The sequence below is a fragment of the Aythya ferina genome, assembly GCF_964211825.1.
Source record: "Aythya ferina genome assembly, chromosome: W".
Lineage (NCBI taxonomy): Eukaryota > Metazoa > Chordata > Aves > Anseriformes > Anatidae > Aythya > Aythya ferina.
The window spans coordinates 11,476,016-11,495,336 of NC_140313.1; the positions used below are offsets into that span (position 1 = coordinate 11,476,016).

The 19,321-nt window shown below is 47.1% G+C and overlaps 2 long non-coding RNA genes across 3 annotated transcripts in view; one reads left to right on the forward strand and one right to left on the reverse strand.

Annotated features, from left to right (window-relative positions):
* LOC311426402 overlaps positions 1–19,321 on the reverse strand; it is a 579,678-nt gene that overhangs the window by 308,196 nt on the left and 252,161 nt on the right. The gene's annotated exons all lie outside the window — the stretch shown is intronic.
* On the forward strand, positions 5,343–13,255 carry LOC311426420. 2 transcript variants are annotated; one of them, XR_014686735.1, is made up of 3 exons: positions 5,343–6,691; positions 7,567–7,601; positions 12,749–13,255. It is a non-coding gene; the product is annotated as an uncharacterized lncRNA (long non-coding RNA). The 2 variants fall into 2 exon arrangements; XR_014686736.1 differs by lacking the exon at positions 12,749–13,255 and having other exon boundaries at positions 7,567–7,683.

Consider the following 19,321-nt stretch of genomic DNA (forward strand, 5'->3'; position numbering starts at 1 on the left):
TCAGCCAGTGTCCTAAATACCTCACTTAATTCTCCACAAATTGCAATTTCGATTTCGACACCTTCAGTCCCTTCTCTCCCAAAAAGCTGAGCAATTTAACAGTGGTTCTCCGCACATCATCTTTGTTTTTTCATGCCACTAGTAGGTCATCTACATATTGTAGTAATTTCACTTCCCCCTCTGTCTCAAAAGATTGTAATAATTTTTCCAAAGTTTGTCCAAACAGGTTAGGAGACTCTGTAAACCCCTGTGGTAGTACTGTCCATCGTAGCTGCTGTCTCCTTCCTGTTGCTGGGTTCTCCCATTCTATTTCTGGCTTTTTCCTTATCCTTCTCCTTTGTCCATCTTGGCCGGATGTCAGAGACTTGCGTAGTGTCCAATGCAATAGTCACAATAGTTAGCAGTTATTCTGAAACCCCCCCAGATATCAGAGACTCAAGGTTTACCCTTCAAGCCCTCTACTGACACGAATTGCTGAAACATTCCTTACAATTTTTTCAAAAGCTTGTTTTTGCTTGATAGTCTATGAGGTAGTCTACGCCAAGGATGCATGGAGCATCTGGGCTAGTCACAAGAGGGTGCTTTTGCCACTCATTCCCAGTTACGCTCACTTCAGCCTCCAATACAGTTAACTGCTGGGATCCCCCTGTCAGTCCAGAAATACAGATGAGTTCTGCCCCTTTATAAGTTGATGGCATTACAGTACACTGTGCACTGGTGTCCTCTAGAGCCTTGTACTCCTGTGCATGTGATGTGTCAGGCCATCAAATCCACACAGTCCAATAAACCTGATTGTCCCTTTCCTCCCCCTGTCTGGAGGCAGGGCCTCTCTAATCCTGGTCATAATATTCATTACAGTGTGTGGGGGCCTGCCCACTAGAAATTGGAGCAGCAAGTTTCTCAGAGAACCACTGTTTTATGAATGTTTTTCCTTACAACTCATGTACCCGTGCCTCTAGGGTCGAGGTAGATTTTCCATCCCATTTTCTCATATCCTCTCCATGGTCACATAGGTAAAACCACAGGGTGGCAAGGGGTGTGTACCCACTATATCTTCTTTCTTGAACAGGAGAACACTTACTCCTGAGAGCTGAGACACTGGTTCGTACAGCTGGGGAGGAAGATAAATTCTCTCTAAGTTGGTGGACCTTTTGGGAAAGTTTCTCCAAAGCATTCTCTTTTAGTTGGTGAACTGCTTCAGAAAGCTTCTCCACAGCTGAGATGCAGTCTTGTAGGGAAGAAAAGAGACTTCTTTGTACTGCTTTAGTTGTCCAGTCAATTCATCTACCATGGAATCCTCTTGTTTTTTCTAGGTCATTACTGCCAATGAGCTGGAATGTGATGATGGTGCACTCTGTACAAACTTCTGCCACATGGGTCATGTACACTTGACTTCATCTGGATCACTGAAGAGCTGTTTGTTGTCTAAGTCATCATAAATCACCTCCAACACGGCTAAGTCCCTCAGGTACTGGTTACCCATCTCCATGGCGGTCCACTTGCCTGGTTGACATCCAAGATCTTCCTTGAAGGGATGCTTTTCCTTCACACCTGACAGGAGACGCCTCCAGAGGCTGAAGATTTGTGCTCCTTTTCCAATTGCTTTGTCAATGCCTGCATCCCTAGTAAGGGATCCCAGCTGCCTGGCTTCCCTGCCCACTCTTTCCAGACTATTGGCTCCGCTATCCCAGAACCGTGAATTTTCATCCTAAATCCAAAACACAGCACCATACCAGCTACTAGGAGGAAAACTACCTTTATCTTATCCTAGTTGAAACCATAACAAGGAACTGGTGTTGTTTAGTCTGGAGAAGAGGAGGCTCAGGGGGAGACCTTATTGCTCTCTACAACTACGTGAAAGGAAGTTGGGGGGAGTTGGGGGTTGGCCTCCTCTCGCACGTAACTAGCAATAGGATGAGAGGGAATGGCCTCAAGTTGCAGCAGGGCAGGTTCTGTTTGGAAATTAGGATAAATTTATTCTCCGAAAGAGTGGTTAGGCATTGGAATGGTAGAGTCACCGTCTCTGGAGTGTTTAATGAAAGGTTGGATGCAATACTTAGGGACATTTTAGTAGGTAATATTGGTGGTAGGGTGATGGTTGGATTAGATGATCTTGGAGGTCTTTTCCAACCTAGACAATTCTGTGATTCTGTGATCAATGATTCTATGATTCTTTGATTTTTTTCCTTTTTTTCCTACCAGTGTCCTGAAAAATTCAGTCTGCCCTACGGAAGTCCAAGGTAGCAATTATACTGATCCCCCTCCTGACTTCACCAAGAATAGCGAACTCTACCATTTCGTGGTCACTCTGCCCAAGACAGCTCCCGACCACCGCATCTCCCACCAGTCCTTCTCCATTCCATAGCAGGTCTAGCAGGGCGCTGCCCCCCCCCCCCCCCCACTAATAGGCTCACTAACCAGCTGAGTCAGGAAGCTATCTTCCACACACTCCAGAAACCTCCTAGACTGCTTCCTCTGGGCTGTATTGTATTTCCAGCATATAACAGGGAAGTTAAAGTCGCCCGTGAGAAGAAGTGCTGGCAATTGAGCAACTTCCACCAGCTGCTTATAGAACGCCTCATCTGTCTCTTCATCCTGGGTTGGTGATCTATAATAGACCCCCACCAGGATGTCTGCCTTGGTGGCCATCCCCCTGACCCTTTCCCATAGGGACTCGACCTTATCATTCCCAGCCCTGAGCTCTACAACATCAAAACACTAATGTTATAAATGGCTCAGTCTTCAAAATGGGACTATAATCAAAGTTTACAATTTATTAAAGGAATAGAGGTAAGCAAACAGCGCTGGGTGCGCCGGAAGTCTCTGCTCCACCAAGACGCACACAAGTTATATCAAGCAGCTGATTTTTATGCTCCTAGGCTAATACATATTCATTACTACTTCTAAAAAAACCCAGGGTTATTATAATTAGTTTCCGGAATCCAAACCCTCCTACTGGAGCATGCGTATCAGTCTCTGGTGGTCCCTCTGGGGGTCTCTCGTGCTGAAGGCTCATAGTCTTCCTCCCTCTTGTCCTTCTCCTTTGTCCAACTTGGCTGCATGTCAGAGATGTGTGCAGCATCCCCTGCAAGCTTTGTATTTTAGTTGTTCTTCAGCTTTCCCCTTCTCCTTAATCTCCTGGCCAGATATCAGAGACTTGCATAGTGTCCCATGCAATAGTCATAATAGTTAACAGTTATTCTGAAACCTCACAGATTTCAGAGACTTCAAGGAAAAGTCTACAAATACATTTCCCTTCAAGCTCTCTATTGGAGATATTAGAAATAATATATTATCTCTAAAATATTCCTGTGCAAGATACAAGTACTATATACATTAATCACTCTCTTTTTCTTAGACCTATGGTTATACAAGGGTATGAAGAAAATTCTGTTCTAACTGAAACCAGGACAGAAACGGATTTGACTGTTCTGCTAGGCCCTCGATTAAAGACTTCATTTCCTTCTTAAAACTTCTAACCTCTGTGCTAGTAAGAGGGGGAGTGGCACCGGCCCTGCGGCACCCCCGCACGGCCCCGAGGCCCCACCGGGACCCCCCTGCCTCTGCTCCCGTTGCTCCCGGCACGACTTCTCCAGGGACAGCGTCAATTGCTCCTCCTGGAGCAGCTGCTGCTGCCCCAATATGGGCATATCTGCCTTATGAAAGGCAGATCCTGCTTGATGAACCTGATCTCCTTCTATGACAAAGTGACGCGCTGGGTGGATAAAGGAAAGGCTGTGGATGTGGTCTACCTTGACTTCAGCAAGGCTTTTGACACCGTCTCCCACAGCATTCTCCTGAAGAAACTGGCTGCTCTTGGCTTGGACTGGCGCACGCTTCGTTGGGTTAGAAACTGGCTGGATAGCCGGGCCCAAAGAGTCGTGGTGAATGGAGTCAAGTCCAGTTGGAGGCCAGTCACTAGTGGTGTCCCCCAGGGCTCGGTGCTGGGGCCGGTCCTCTTTAATATCTTCATTGATGATCCGGACGAGGGCATCGAGTGCACCCTCAGTAAGTTTGCAGATGACACCAAGCTAGGTGCGTGTGTCGATCTGCTTGAGGGTAGGAAAGCTCTGCAGGAAGATCTGGATAGGCTGCACCGATGGGCTGAGGCCAACTGTATGAAGTTCAACAAGGCCAAGTGCCGGGTCCTGCACCTGGGGCACAATAACCCCAAGCAGAGCTACAGGCTGGGAGATGAGTGGTTGGAGAGCTGCCTAGAAGAGAAGGACCTGGGAGTGATGGTGGATAGTCGGTTGAATATGAGCCAGCAGTGTGCTCAGGTGGCCAAGAAGGCCAACGGCATCCTGGCTTGTATCAGAAACAGTGTGACCAGCAGGGCTAGGGAGGTGATCGTCCCCCTATACTCGGCTCTGGTGAGGCCGCACCTCGAGTACTGTGTTCAGTTTTGGGCCCTTCGCTACAAGAAGGACATCGAGGTGCTTGAGCGGGTGCAGAGAAGGGCGACAAAGCTGGTGAGGGGCCTGGAGAACAAGTCCTACGAGGAGCGGCTGAGGGAGCTGGGCTTGTTCAGCCTCGAGAAGAGGAGGCTCAGGGGCGACCTTATCGCTCTCTATAGGTACCTCAAGGGAGGCTGTAGCGAGGTGGGGGTTGGTCTGTTCTCCCACGTGCCTGGTGACAGGATGAGGGGGAATGGGCTTAAGTTGCGCCAGGGGAGTTTTAGGTTAGATGTTAGGAAGAACTTCTTTACTGAAAGGGTTGTGAGGCATTGGAACAGGCTGCCCAGGGAAGTGGTGGAGTCACCATCCCTGGAAGTCTTCAAAAGACGTTTAGATGTAGAGCTTAGGGATATGGTTTAGTGGGGACTGCTAACGTTAGGATAGAGGTTGGACTCGATGATCTTGAGGTCTCTTCCAACCTAGAAATTCTGTGATTCTGTAATATTAGGAGCAATATTAGGATTATAGAGAGCATAACTTGATTCCTCCTCTGAAAAAGCAGTCTTATTGTTTCATTATAAATGTCAAGCCTGAATTTTCATCAGACCCCTATTTTGGCCAAAATACTGAAGTTCCTTTTATTGGCTTTTTAGGCTAGACAATTACGCATTATTGAACCATTATTTATTTCTTTAAACTCTTTTTCCCTAGCTTTTGGGTTGTTTTTCCAAATCCTTATCATTTTCCCCAAAGGACTAACAAGCTAGAGAAGACTATCTTTAGGCACGATCCTGGGGTCTCCACCTCTACCCTCCTGACTCTTGGAACCCTTAATCCCCATCTCTTCCTGAGGTGCTGCTATGGACTTCACCACCCACAGGGTACCACACGCCTTCACGTAGGATTAGGACAGAGGTGGGGTGTACTGCCGAGCACCTCACTTCACCATGCTCGGGGCAACATACACCTAAGGGCCCAAGCCCCCGAGACTCTCTTTCGCTCATCTCTCTTTCACTTCGTCCATCTCCGGCCACGCCCCTTGCGGGGCTACAGAACCACGGGTCGAGACTCCACACTCACTTTGCACTAAAAGTATATGTCATACACACTCCACACAAGAGTCTCCCTGAACCCAACCCGAGGCAAGATACGGTAAAGTTTCTCTTACCTCGGTCCATGCACGGACTTCCTGGTCCGGGCTATCAGCAGTAATGCCTGTGTCTGTACTGTGCCTGGGCTGTGTCTGTGGTATGTCAGTGCTGGCCTCCCTTCTCCCCAGTGCGTTGCAGAGCCTGTCTTCATATTTAAAAGTCTCGGTCCTTTGCCGGCCATGCCGAGACAACCCACCACCCCGACGGGACCGCTGAAATCAGCGGGGTGCACCTTCCTGTCTGTGGTGGCAAGAACTCTCTGGGAGGAGACAAGATCCCAGACGAGCCCCCAAATTGTGAGAAAAAAAATCAATAATTTTCTTCAGACAGGACCTTCTGTGAAGCTATTTTATTTGTGATTGCAATGGTGGGCGTCCTGCCAATTAGGAGCGCATTTTAGTAAACATATCATAACCTTTTATTCCCTATTACCCGACACCTGATCACCTCCCCTGTTTCCTCATTGGCTGAGTACTACAGGTTCACAAGCTACTCGATGCTCCTCTATACCATATATGTACATTTTTTTTTGATCAACCCTTTCATTTCTTCCTTTTCCGTTTTTTTTTTTTTTTTTTTTGTCTCTTTTCTTATGTTTAGAAAACTTGTGATCTTTGTTTTTTTACTGTTCTCACACTGCTCATCCTGTTTCTCTCAAGCTTCTACCTTATTTTGGAACAGTGAGGCCTTCTACTGTCCACTTATCTACTTAGCATTTCTCTTTGTTCTGACTACACAACTACCTTTGAAGACAGAAGGTTAGTTTTCTACTGCAAAAACACACTCTACTTCGAAAACACGTTCTACTGCAAAAACACAACTTAGTTTCTCACAGTGGGTATCAAGTTTGCCTAAATGATCTCTAACCTGATCCTCCTCGACCAGGCTGTCCCCCTGCAGACCATGGAGGAACACAGTGGAGCAGAAAACCACGCTGCAGACTGTAGAGGAGCCCACGGTGGAGCAGGTGGATCTGACCTGAAGGAGGCTGCAGCCTATGGAGGGCCCTCGCAGGAGCAGGCTCTGGGCCAGACCTGCCACCTGTGGAGAGGAACCCACGGTGGAGCAGGTGACCTGGAGGGAGCTGTCACCCATGTGGGACCCATGCTGGAGCAGTCTCTTCCTGAAGGACTGCACCCCATGGTACGGACCCATATTGGAGCAGTTCTTGAAGAACTGCGGTCTGTGGGAAGATGTAGTGGGTTTATGTGGCAAGGTTTTGGTAGCAGGAGGCCATAGGGGTGGTTTCTGTGAGAAGGATCTAGAAGCTGCCCCATGTTTGGTAAGGGCCCCACTGCTGACCAGAGCCGAGCCAATAAGCGATGTTGTTTTGCGCCTCTGTGAGAGCATATTTAAGACAGGGGAAAAAAAATGCTGCACCACTCAGCAGCTGGGAGAGTGAGAGGAGTGAGGCACAGCCTTGCAGGCGCCAAGGTCAGTGAAGAAGGAGGGGGAGAGGTGCTCCAGGCCCCGGAGCAGAAGTCCCCTGCGGCCTGTGCTGAGGACCATGGTGAAGCAGGCTGTCCCCCTGCAACCCATGGAGTACCACGGTAGAACAGGGTTCCACGCTGCCGCCCGTGGAGGAGACCACGGTGGATCAGGTGGACCTGCACCGACGGAGGCTGCCGCCTGTGGAAGTCCCCTGCCGGAGCAGATTCTGGGCCAGACCTGTAGCCCGTGGAGAGGAGACCACGCAGGAGCAGGTGACCTAGCAGGAGCTGCTGCCCGTGGGGGAGCCAGGGAAGCCCACACCTGATCAGTTCATCAAGGACTGCATCCTGTGGGAGGGACCCCACAGCACAAGGGACGAGAGTGACCAAGAAGGAGCTGCAGAGAAGTGCTGTAGAGTGACCATAACCCCCATTCCCCCGCACCGCTCTGGGGGGAGGAGGCGGAAGTGGGTGGATGGGGGGGGAAGATGCTTTTGGTTTCTTTCCTTTGTTTCTCACTTCTCTAGCTTGTTAGTAATAAGTAATAAATCTTACTGTCTCCCGAATCCGAGTCTGTTTTTGTTGCAGGAAGAACGGCCGAAAGCACGACAGACACTATTATGGTGAGATCATGCTCCATTTATTACCCAAATAGCCTAGCTTTTATAGTGAACTTAACAGGGGCAGATAATGTCTCACACAAAATTATTGGTCAAAAGCACTCAGACAAACAACTACAAGAAAACAACCCCGCCTGCAAGAAAACAACCCCCTTGTGATTAGCAGTCACGTAGACCTTATCCTTGAAGCCAGCTGCTGGCAACAATATTTTTCTAAATTCCTCAATTGGGCGATGTGGGAACACTGTCATGGGAACTTCTCATAGTCGTCCTGGTAGCTTGGTTTGCTCAGCAGCAGCAAGCCGTGGGATCTTTGCTGTTTCAAAATCCCTCAACATGTTTTTCCCGTTACAATAATTACTGCATGATCTCCTTGTTCTTTTCTCAACCTTTGAGCCCTTTTCATCATATTTTCTCCCTGTTCCTCTTTGAGGAGGGGAGTGAGAGAGCGGTTGTGGTGGAGCTTGGCTGCCCACTCGAGGGGAACCACCACAGAAGACCATGTTGGATCTGTTCAGGAAGGACTACATCCCATGGGAGGGACCCCATGCTGGAACAGGGGAAGAGAGTGACCTTGAAGGAGCAGCAGATGACAAAGTGCTACGGACTGCCTATAATCCCCATTCCACATTCCCCTGCACTGCTTGGCAGGAGGAGGTAGAAGAGGGTGGACGGGGGGAAGGTGTTCTGGGGCCTCCAGCACAAGAAAGATGTGGACCTCTTAGATTGGGTCCAGAGGAGGGCCAAGAAGATGATCAGAGAGCTGGAACACCTCTCCTACGAAGAAAGGCTGAGAGAGCTGGGACTGTTCAGCCTGGAGAAGAGAAGGCTCCGTGGAGACCTCATTGTGGCCTTTCAATACTTAAAGGGTTCTTATAAAAAGGATGGAGAGGGACTCTTTACTCGTGTGGCTAATGATAGGACAAGGCGGAATGGTTTTAAACTAAAAGAGGAGAGATTTAGATTAGAGGTTAGGAGGAAATTCTTCACTCAGAGGGCGGTGAGGCACTGGAATGGGTTGCCCAGAGAGGTTGTCAATGCCCCATCCCTGGAGGTGTTCAAGACCAGGTTGCATGAGGCCCCGAGCAACCTTATCTAATTGGTGGAGTCCCTTCCTATGGCAGGGGGGTTGGAACTAGATGATTTTGAGGTTCCTTCTAACCTAAGCCATTCTGTGATTCTAAGATTCTATGATTCACCACAGTGGCCACGTTGATCTCATACTGGGGTTTGGACTTTCTGATTTTTTCCCTGCATATGCTAGCAACTTCCCTGTACTCTCCCCTTGTTTCCTGTCCCTACTTCCACTGGACATAAACTCTCTTTTTCTCCTGGACACTCAGCAGAAATTCCCTGTTCAACCACGCCAGTTTTCTTCCCCTCCGGCTTATGGCACTTGGGGACAGCCTTCTCCTGAGCCTTTAAGACTTTTGCAAGAGCATCGTGCCTTCCTGGACCCCTTTGTCCTTCAGGACTGACTCCCAAGGAACCCTCTCTAACAGTGACCTGAAAAATTCAAAGTCTGCCCTATGGAAGTCCAAGGTAGCAATTATACTGATCCCCCTCCTGACTTCACCAAGAATAGCGAACTCTACCATTTCGTGGTCACTCTGCCCAAGACAGCTCCTGACCACCGCATCTCCCACCAGTCCTTCTCCATTCCATAGCAGGTCTAGCGGGGTGTTCTCCCCCCCCCACTAATAGGCTCACTAACCAGCTGAGTCAGGAAGCTATCTTCCACGCACTCCAGAAACCTCCTAGACTGCTTCCTCTGGGCTGTATTGTATTTCCAGCATATAACAGGGAAGTTAAAGTCGCCCGTGAGAAGAAGTGCTGGCAATTGAGCAACTTCCACCAGCTGCTTATAGAACGCCTCATCTGTCTCTTCATCCTGGGTTGGTGATCTATAATAGACCCCCACCAGGATGTCTGCCTTGGTGGCCATACCCCTGACCCTTTCCCATAGGGACTCGACCTTATTCCCATCCCTGAGCTCTACAACATCAAAACACTAATGTAGAGAGCCACGCCACCACCCCTCCTTTGTTGCCCGTCCCTTCTGAAGAGCTTATAACCATCCATTGCAGCACTCCAGTCATGGGAGTGGTCCCACCACGTTTCAGTGATGGCAACTAGGTCATAGTTTGCATGCCACACAATGGCTTCCAGCTCCTCCTGTTTGTTGCCCATGCTGCGTGCATTGGTGTAGATGCACTTCAGTTGCGCCATTGCCCTCACCCCCAACCCTGGGACTGCTCCTCCAGGCTCATCTCTAGTGAGCCTCATTTCATCCCCGTCCCCCTTCACACCTAGTTTAAAGCCCTCTCAACGAGCCCTGCCAGCTCCAGGCCTAGGATCCCTTTCCCCCTTTGAGACAGGTAGGACCCATCTGCAGCGTTACAGGCCAGGTACCAAGTAAACCTCCCCATGATCAAAATGAACCCAAATTCCTGTAATGGCACCAGCCTCTCAGCCATCAGCTGGGCTTTCCAGATCCACTCATTATCGCTCCCTGCCACTGAGGGGATAGAAGAAAATACCACCTGCACTCCTACTCCATCCAGTAACCTCCCCAATTCCCTAAAGTCCCTTTTGATAACCTCCAGGCTTCTCTCAGCGATTTCATTGCTGCCAGCCTGAACTATCACTAAGGGATAATAATAGGAGGGGCTAACCAGGCCAGGAAGTTTTCTGGTAATGTCTCTGACCCAGGCCCCAGGGAGACAGCAAACTTCCCTATGGGTAGGGTCTGGCCAACATATGGGGCCCTCTGTTCCCCTCAGAAGGGAGTCGCCTATGACAATTACCCTTCTTTCCTTCTTGGTGGAGGCAGACTGGAGGTGTGGAGTTGACTTCCTTGCCCTAGACAGCCTCCTGGGTGGACCTTCCCCGGCATCCTCACTTACACGTCCCTCAGGCTCCAGAGCCTTAAGCCTATTGTGTAAGGGCACCTGGGGAGGCGAGGGAAGGAGGGAGGGAGCTTGCCTGTGATGCAAAACAGGGACCTGTTTCCATTCCTCCCCATCTCTTAGGTCCCCTCCCTCTGCCTGACAGCAACAGGGCACGGGGTCCACTACTGTTTGGGGTATGCCTGGTGCCTTTCTCACAGGCATGGCAGGGAGTTGCTCCATCAGCCAATCTCCTACTCACACTCCCTGATAGTCCTTAATCTCTCCACCTCCTCTTTGAGCTCTGCCACCAGGCTGATCAGATCATCCACCTGCTCACTACTCACACAGGTGAGTATCTCCAGCACCCTCTGATGGCAGCAACAGGCTTAAGTACTCCATAGAACTTGAGACCCAAACAGCCGTGTTTTTAGGCAGGCACTTGGTCTGAGTTGCCACATTCTTTGTGGCAAGAGCCTTCTGCCTACTGGAGCCCATGGCTGGATTTGTTGCAAGGTTAGCAGCGGAGAGGTGAGCCAGTCCACTGGTTGGGAAGGGATACTCTACCCCCCGCACTCGTTCACTCTGTACAAACTGGACCACCACCACCACCCTGTCCCACTGCTCGCTCACTCTGTGCCAACTGGACACCACCACCACCAGCACCACCACACTACTCCCCCACTCACTTACTCTGTGCAAATTGGACCATCACCACCACCACGACTCTGCCCACTCCGATCGCTCACTCTGTGCAAACTGGTCCACCACCACCACCACTCTGTCTCCCACCGGTCACTCTCTCTCTACCAACTGGACGAACACCACCACCACCAATACCACTCCGTCCCCCCCACTCGCTGAGTCTGTGCAAACTGGACCACCAGCACCAGCATTATACCTCCCCCGCTCGCTCACTCTGTGCAAAGTGGACCACCACCAGACCACCACCACGACTCTGCACCCCCCGATTGCTCACTCTGTGAAACTGAACCACAACCACCCTACCACCCCTGCTTGTTCACTCTGTGCAAATTGGAACACCACCACCAAAACCACTCTGCCCCACCCGCTCGCTCACTCTGTGCCAACTGGTCCACCACCAGCACCACCACTCTGCCTGCGCCGCTCGCTGACCCTGTGCCAACTGGACCACCACCAACACCACTCCCCCCCCCCCCCCGCTCACTCAATCTTTACAAACTGGACCACCACTACTCTGCCCCCCCCCCCCTTGCTCACTCTCTGCCAAATGGACCACAACCACCACCACCACCACCACTCTGCCCCACCCAGTCGCTCAATGTGTGCCAACTGGACGACCACCACCACTCTGCTTGCCCTCCCCCCGCTCACTCTGGGCAAACTGGAGCACCACCACCACTCTACGCCCCCTGCTCGCTCACTCTGTGAGGTTGGTATTTTTGAGCTACGATGCGTTCGTTGCTCAGGCCAGAATGAATACATTTCATGCAATTGCATGGAAGCTACACAGACATGATGTCTGGTAAAAACAGAAAATTTGCTGTTCTGTTAAACTTAATTTCTTGAATTGCTTTCTGTTTTATTAAAGAGTAGCCTCTCTATAACTACTGTCGTTTATGGCCTTTTGTGCTGTAGATGAGTAAACAAATCTATCTTACTAGATTTTCCCTTCTCTGTTGCTTCTCTTCATTTTTGCTGGACTGTATTTAGTATGTTATCTTCATAAAGATAGTTACAGTATGTGCCAGTTTGAGATGGCTGCATTAGAATTCTAAGGATCTCAAGTAGGCTAGTGAATACTGGGGGGGGGGGGGAAGTATTTTAGGATGTACTTTATTGGCCTTGCAATTGCCTGGAAATGAGCATTTTAATTTTTGTCAGTTAGAGGTAAATGGCTGTTACTGGTTGGTTCACTCTTAGCTCTTACTCTTGAAGGCTGGGGAGTTATTCAAATGCATTTGTTGAAAGCATTCAGGATGCAGGGACCCATTTCAAAGAGAGGATACTATAGTTGTAGGGAAACTGACAAATCATGCTAATTCTAAACTCTAGGGTATAATAACTTCCACAGAGTCAGATTGAAGCTTTAAAATCTAAAGATATGTGACAATCTGTTGTTTGAGCATATGGTATAGACAAATCTTGCTGTGGAAGCTGTTGTGTTGTTTGTTTTTTTTCTGTTTGTTTGTTTGTTGTGGTTTTGTTTGTTTGTTTTGTTTTGTTTTGTTTGCTTCCTGTTGATTTCTTGCTTTTTTTTTTTTTTTTTTTTTTTTTTAGGTGTTTCCAAACCGAAGTCTTGTCCTTAAACTTTTCAGTTTCCTTTTTCTAGCTGGGTAACAAGACATGAGCACTATTATAATCATAGAATATCCTGAGTTGGAAGGGACCCACAGGGATCATCAAGTCCAACTCCTGGCTCCATACAGGACCACCCAAAAACCAAACCATATGTCTGAGTGTTGTCCAAAAGCTTCATGAACTCCGGCAGGCTTGGTGCCATGACCACTTCCCTGGGGAGCCTGTTCCAGTGCCCGACCACTCTCTCAGTGAAGAAACGTTTCCTAATATCCAGCCTGAATCTCCCCTGTCCCAGCTTCACACCATTCCCTTGGGTCCTATCACTGGTCACCGGAGAGAAGAGATCAGCACCTGCCCCTCTGCTCCCCCTCGTGTGGAAACTGTGGGATACGATGAGATCTCCCCTCAGTCTCCTCTTCTCCAGGCTGAACAAACCAAGTGACTTCAGCCACTCCTCATATGTCTTCCCCTCTAGACCCTTCACCATCTTCGTAGCCCTCCTTTGGACACTCTCTAATAGTGTTTTGTTCTTCTTATATTGTGGTGCCCAAAACTGTGCACTACTCAAGGTGAGGCTGCACCAGTACAGGAGAGGATAGTCACTTTCCTCAACTGGATAGCAGTGCCATGCTTGATGCATTCCAGGATAGGGTTGGCCCTTTTGGCTGCCAGGGCACACTGTTGACTCATGTTCAACTTGCTGTCAACCAAAACCCCCAGATCCCTTTCTGTGGGGCTGCTCTCCAGCGTCTCATCCCCCAGTCTGTACATATAGCCAGGGTTGCCCCTTCCCAAGTGCAGAATCTAGCACTTGCTCTTGTTAAACTTCATATTGTTGGTGATTGCCTGTCGCAGAACAGATTTTACACGACTTTAATGTAGCAGCAATTTAGGATTTATTTTATACTTTTATGGTAAATAACAGGTTTAGATTCTATGATTTTTAACAGCACTTAATCAGCATTTAATCATCAGCCAATATAACACAATGATTTCAACAGAATTTGCTAAAATACCTCTCCGGGTACCTGGAGGGGTTTCCCAGCTCAGGGGGAGATTGCGGGTGCAGCCTGCTGCTGTCCCTGGAGAGCTCAAGGGGCTCTTTTCTTAGGATTACTATTTATAGGGCTACAAGATAATTGACTGTTAGTGAGTACTTTTCCATCCTGGCTATGGTTCAGATAAGGCAATTTTGGTATTTTCCACCAACCCTGTCATTCTGGTACCTTCCAGAATGTACAGTTCTGGTATTCTGCAGGTTAGGCTACTGTCCATGCTGCAGAGTCTGAGATGCAGTCAGGCCGCTATATTTATAAGATAATGTGATTGACTTATAGTCAAACTCAGATTCCTTACCGTGTTCTGGAACTCCAGTGTGCAAGGAACAGTCACATCGAGGCCTACTGTGGCTCATAAGCCTGAGCAAGACATGTCAAGTGCAGGAGTAGAGTATACCCGTCACATTGCCCAGCCCTCTAATTTATCAAGATCTCTCGGCAAGGCCTCTCTACCCTCGAGGAAATCAACAGCTCCTCCCAATTTAGTGTCATCCACAAAATTACTTTGTATACCTTTAAGTTCTGCATGCAAGTCATTTATGAAAACATTAAAGAGAACTGGCCCTAAAATGGAGCCCTGTGGAACCCCAGTAGTGACTGGCTGTCAGCCTGATGTAACCCCATTTACTATAACCCTTTGAGACTGACCTGTCAGCCAACTGTTCGCCTGTTGTATTATGTATTATCTAGCTGTATGCTGGACATTTTTTTCCAGAAGGATGCTGTGAGAAACAGTATTGAAAGCTTTGCTGAAATCCAAAAGGATCACATCTACTGGCTTCCCTTGGTCAACTAGGAGGGTAACCTTGTCATAAAAGGAAATTAAGTTTGTTAAGCAGGACTTTCCCCTCGTGAACCCGTGTTGGCTTTGACCAATGTCTGCATTGTTGTGCAGGTGTTTTTTGATAACTCCCAGAATAATCTCCATAATTTTACCAGGCACTGACATGAGACTGACAGGCTTGTAATTACCCAGGTCTTTCTTGCTCTTCTTTAAAACTGGAACTATGTTTTCCAGCTTCCAGTTGACTGAGGCCTCTCCATATTCCCAAGACCGTTGAAAATTAATTGAGAGAGGTCTTGCGATGACATCAGCCAGCTTTCTGAGTATCCTGGGATGAATCCCATCGGGCCCTATAGACTTGTATGCAGCTAGCTGGAGCAGCAAATCCTTCACAAATTCCTGGTTGGCTGGGAGTTTATAGTTATCGCGGTCATGGTCCTCCAACTCAGGGTTCCGGGGGTCCCAGGGCCCATCATCGGTGTTGAAGACGGAGGCAAAGAAGGCATTAAACGTCTCTGCTTTGTCTACGTCCCTATTTGTGAGCTGACCGTCCTCATTAAGTAACAGACCAGTGTTTTCTCTGGTCCTCTTTTTGTTGTTAACATACTTTTAAAAAGCCCTTTTTATTGTCCCCCGCAGTACTGGTCAGCTTCAACTCTAATTGTACTTTGACCACACAATTTTTCTCCCCACAATGGTGAACAGCATCTCTGTAGTCCTCCCACGTCACACGACCTCGCTTCCAGTGGCCATACACTTTTTTTTTCCACCTAAGCTCTAGAAGATCCCTGCTCAGGCAAGCTGGCCTTCTACCCCGCCTGCTTGACTTCTGACATTTTGGAATTGCCTGTTCCTGTGCTCTTAAGAGGTGGTACTTAAAAAGTGACCGGCACTGATGGACCCCGATGTCTTCAAAAGCAGTTTCCCAGGGGACCTTACTAACTAGTTCCCTGAGCAGCCTGAAGTCTGCTCTCCCCATATCCAGGGTCCAAATTTTGCTGGTAGTCTTCCTCCTGTCACCAAAGATTTTAAACTCAGTTACGCTGCTATAAAGCTGTTAGGAGCCATAAACATTGTTAACTGTTAAATTTGACAATTTTGAAATTTTGAATCTCTTTTGAAAAAAGTAAGGTATAAATGCCTAAACAGACGGACTCTATGTAAATCAGATTGAAATGGCTAATAAACTACTTTGTCGGGTAGTAATGCGTGGAGACCTCTACCATGCTTAAATTATCTTCTGTCACAGTAGTTTTATGACCATGAAATAAGCATGAGAAATATAAAACAGCTCTCCTGGCTTGGAACGCATAAATAAGTGTCCTGAATACTACGGGGGATGATCTCCATGCTGATTCAGTGAAGGTAATGAATGTAATGCCTTAAGGTTGCATTTGATCTGTTTCAGTATTTCCATGCATTATAAAGATTGTATAGATCATCTCTTTGGTTGAAGTCCTAGTTCTGCTGAAAACAAACATAGCAATCCTTCTCATTCATCATGTTGAGATTATTTTTACTCTCAGTGTCTCAAGGCAAATGTCAGATTAATGTTTTGTGTGTGTGTGTGTGTGTGTGTATGTTCTTGGGATGTCTGCTTCCCAAACACTGCTCTTACCCTACCACAACTCCTGTTATCATGCAGGACTCTTAACCGGATGTTAAGCCAGTACTTGAGGAGATATGTCGTCTTGAAACCCTACAGACTGCAGTAGATTGAAATACTGTAAGAGGCCATCACCTCTAATCAGGGGAGGCAATAACACCTGAGTGGCATTAAACTGTTTCTGCTTGCTATTTAATAAAAGCAATAAGTAGAATCAGTATCACTTTTATGGGGATTTTCTTGGAAAACATTTATTCTTTATGATTGTCTATTAAGACTGTAATTTGACGTAAAGCTCTTAGATGATTACTCTTTGTTGCATTAAAGGTTAAGGTAATTGGGAGTGAAGCCCAATTAGTCATTATAAGTCTGGTTGCGTTCAGTGTACTGAACTATCACGATTATGGATGCACAAATAACATAATATACCCTCAGTCTAGTCGCGTTCCATGAACTACCACAGCCACACTTAAAAGAGTTTGGTCATGTTCCATGAGAACTACCACGGCTAGATTAATGAGCAGTGCAATTTATTAAAACAATAGATACATGGGTTCTTTGGATTGCCAATGATAAATTCACTGTCTGCAAAGCATGTGCAAATACCAAAAGTATGAGTAACACAGCCTGGCTACAAACACGTTAAAATATATAAAGATATGAATCACAGAATTCACAGAATTTTCTAGGTTGGAAGAGACCTCAAGGTCATCGAGTCCAACCTCCAACCTAACGCTAACAGCCCTCCACTAAACCATATCCCTAAGCTCTACATCTAAACGTCTTTTGAAGACTTCCAAGGATGGTGACTCCACCACTTCCCTGGGCAGCCTGTTCCATGAAGCGACTCTATAGAAATTTCTAAGTTTCCCGGGGAGGCGCTTGGTATAACCAAGTGTTTGAATCTTACCCAAAGGCATCCCAATGGGGGGGGGGGGGGAAGAGAGGCTCAGCCCGTCGACTGATCCCAAAAGTCAGAAGGTATCTTTTGAGATAATATCTTTTCCTTTGTGATGATATCTTCCCTAACATCCTCTCTCCCTTAAGCTAATTTATATCTTTTTTTTAATCAGTCAGGTGGAGCTTGAGTGACTCTAGTCATGCATACCTTTGTTACGATTGGTGCTAAATTTTCTTGCTTTTGCTTAAAGGTATAGGATCAGAGAAATTCAGAGCGCATGCTCAGTGAAGGGGTGTTCGCACCTTGGAGGCGGGTAGCCTTTGGGATGGAGGTGTGTTTTGGTATTATAATGATATTATAATGAGCAAAAAGTAGACTAGGGTACAGCATTTTGTCAAAAACATGTCAGGCCTTTGGCCCAGGGTAGCAAATATGCAGCTTATTGGTTCCGATGTACCTCTGAGTTCCCATCTTATCATAGAGCCTGGCCACAGCGTCTCCACTCCGCTCCACCTTCCGTACAGTTCCTCTTAGAGTCAGCACACCAAGTTCCCCTGGTGTGGACAACATCTAAGGTTGGAGGCCTAGGGAAGTTCTATGGAATGCAGCTACACTCCACCCTGGAAGCTTCTTCAGTGCTGTACCTTTTCTTAAAATTGTGAATATAAGCTTAATTTCTAAGTCATCTCAGGCAATTATTCCACATAATCCACTCCGTGACTATAGTCACTCAAGCTTCACGACATTTGAAATATATCAGGTGTATCATATATGATGAGGATTATCGAGTATATGTACGTCTTGTAGGGATGCTACAAGTTTCATCATAATCCATAGTTTAACATACAGGGATATTGTCAATATGAAAGACAATGCAGTGAGTATTAATAAAACAATGACAGGATGAAGCATCTTGTTGAAGATTCCCGTGGCAGTTGGCAACCATCTGAACAAAGTGTCCCTCCAGTGGTGTTTTCCATCCTTCTTTACTCTTTTCAACACTTGATGTATTTCTTCCAAATCATGATGCACAGTAATCAAAGATTTTTTTGGCCATTTTCTTGAACTTGTTTCACCAACCCCTTCTGTGATTCTGTTTAGGAAGAACTTCTTCACTGAAAGGGTTGTGAGGCACTGGAACAGGCTGCCCAGGGAAGTGGTGGAGTCACCATCCCTGGAAGTCTTCAAAAGACGTTTAGATGTAGAGCTTAGGGATATGGTTTAGTGGAGGGCTGTTAGCGTTAGGTTGAGGTTGGACTCGATGACCTTGAGGTCTCTTCCAACCTAGGAAATTCTGTGATTCTGTGAAATCTTCATGTGACAGTTATTTCTTCACCAGTGTAAGGTTCATTCCAACAGGGGTAGGCAGCAGGTCGTGAAGTAAAGTATAATTGTATATAATAAGTTGGTGAGTCGTGACGGGAGCCGAGTAACTAAAATCACATCCTAGAATTTTGGTAAAGTCACAAACACAAACAATGGAGTGATTACTTGTATCTACAGTAGTATTATCTATGACTATGGAATCACAACAGGTTATCATGCAAACACAGCCTTTCCTAATATATACAAGTACAGTTTCAGGGGTTTCATCGGGATGTAACTCAAAGTGACAAATATTTTGTTCAGTGTCAAGACAAACGTCTTGGGCCTCGAGTGTGTTACTTTCACAAATGAAGCCTTTTTGTTCGCGCACAATACATGCACTCACATCAATTGTCTGCCACTTTCCTCCCTTTTGATGGGCCCATGCTTTATGCTCCTTAGGATAAAGTATAGTTCCATTATGATTGAGTCCTAATGCAATGACTGGATATACATTGTATACGGTGGCATTGTTTATATTAAGTATAAAGGCAGTAATTTTATCGCTTTCTGCATAATAGGTAAAGTTGTCGAATTGACACCATGCTTGGAACTCCTTTTCAAATTCTGAAGCATTATCCCAAATTAATTTCCAAATTTCAGTGAGTAAGGTTCCTCCCTTCCCCCCCTCTAATAACAGCTGCTGCTAGACTGTATCCATAACTGCACTTGGATGCAACTCAAAGCCAAGGAAGTATTGTCTTGGTTTTCTCCAAGGGCATTTACAATTAATTGATGATCATTTTCTTCAATGGGGTAAAATGTCTGATAGAAGCCGTTGACTTGCTCCTAAAGCCGATAAGGATGATTTTATTGGTCGTTCCAATTTCCTTAGGTC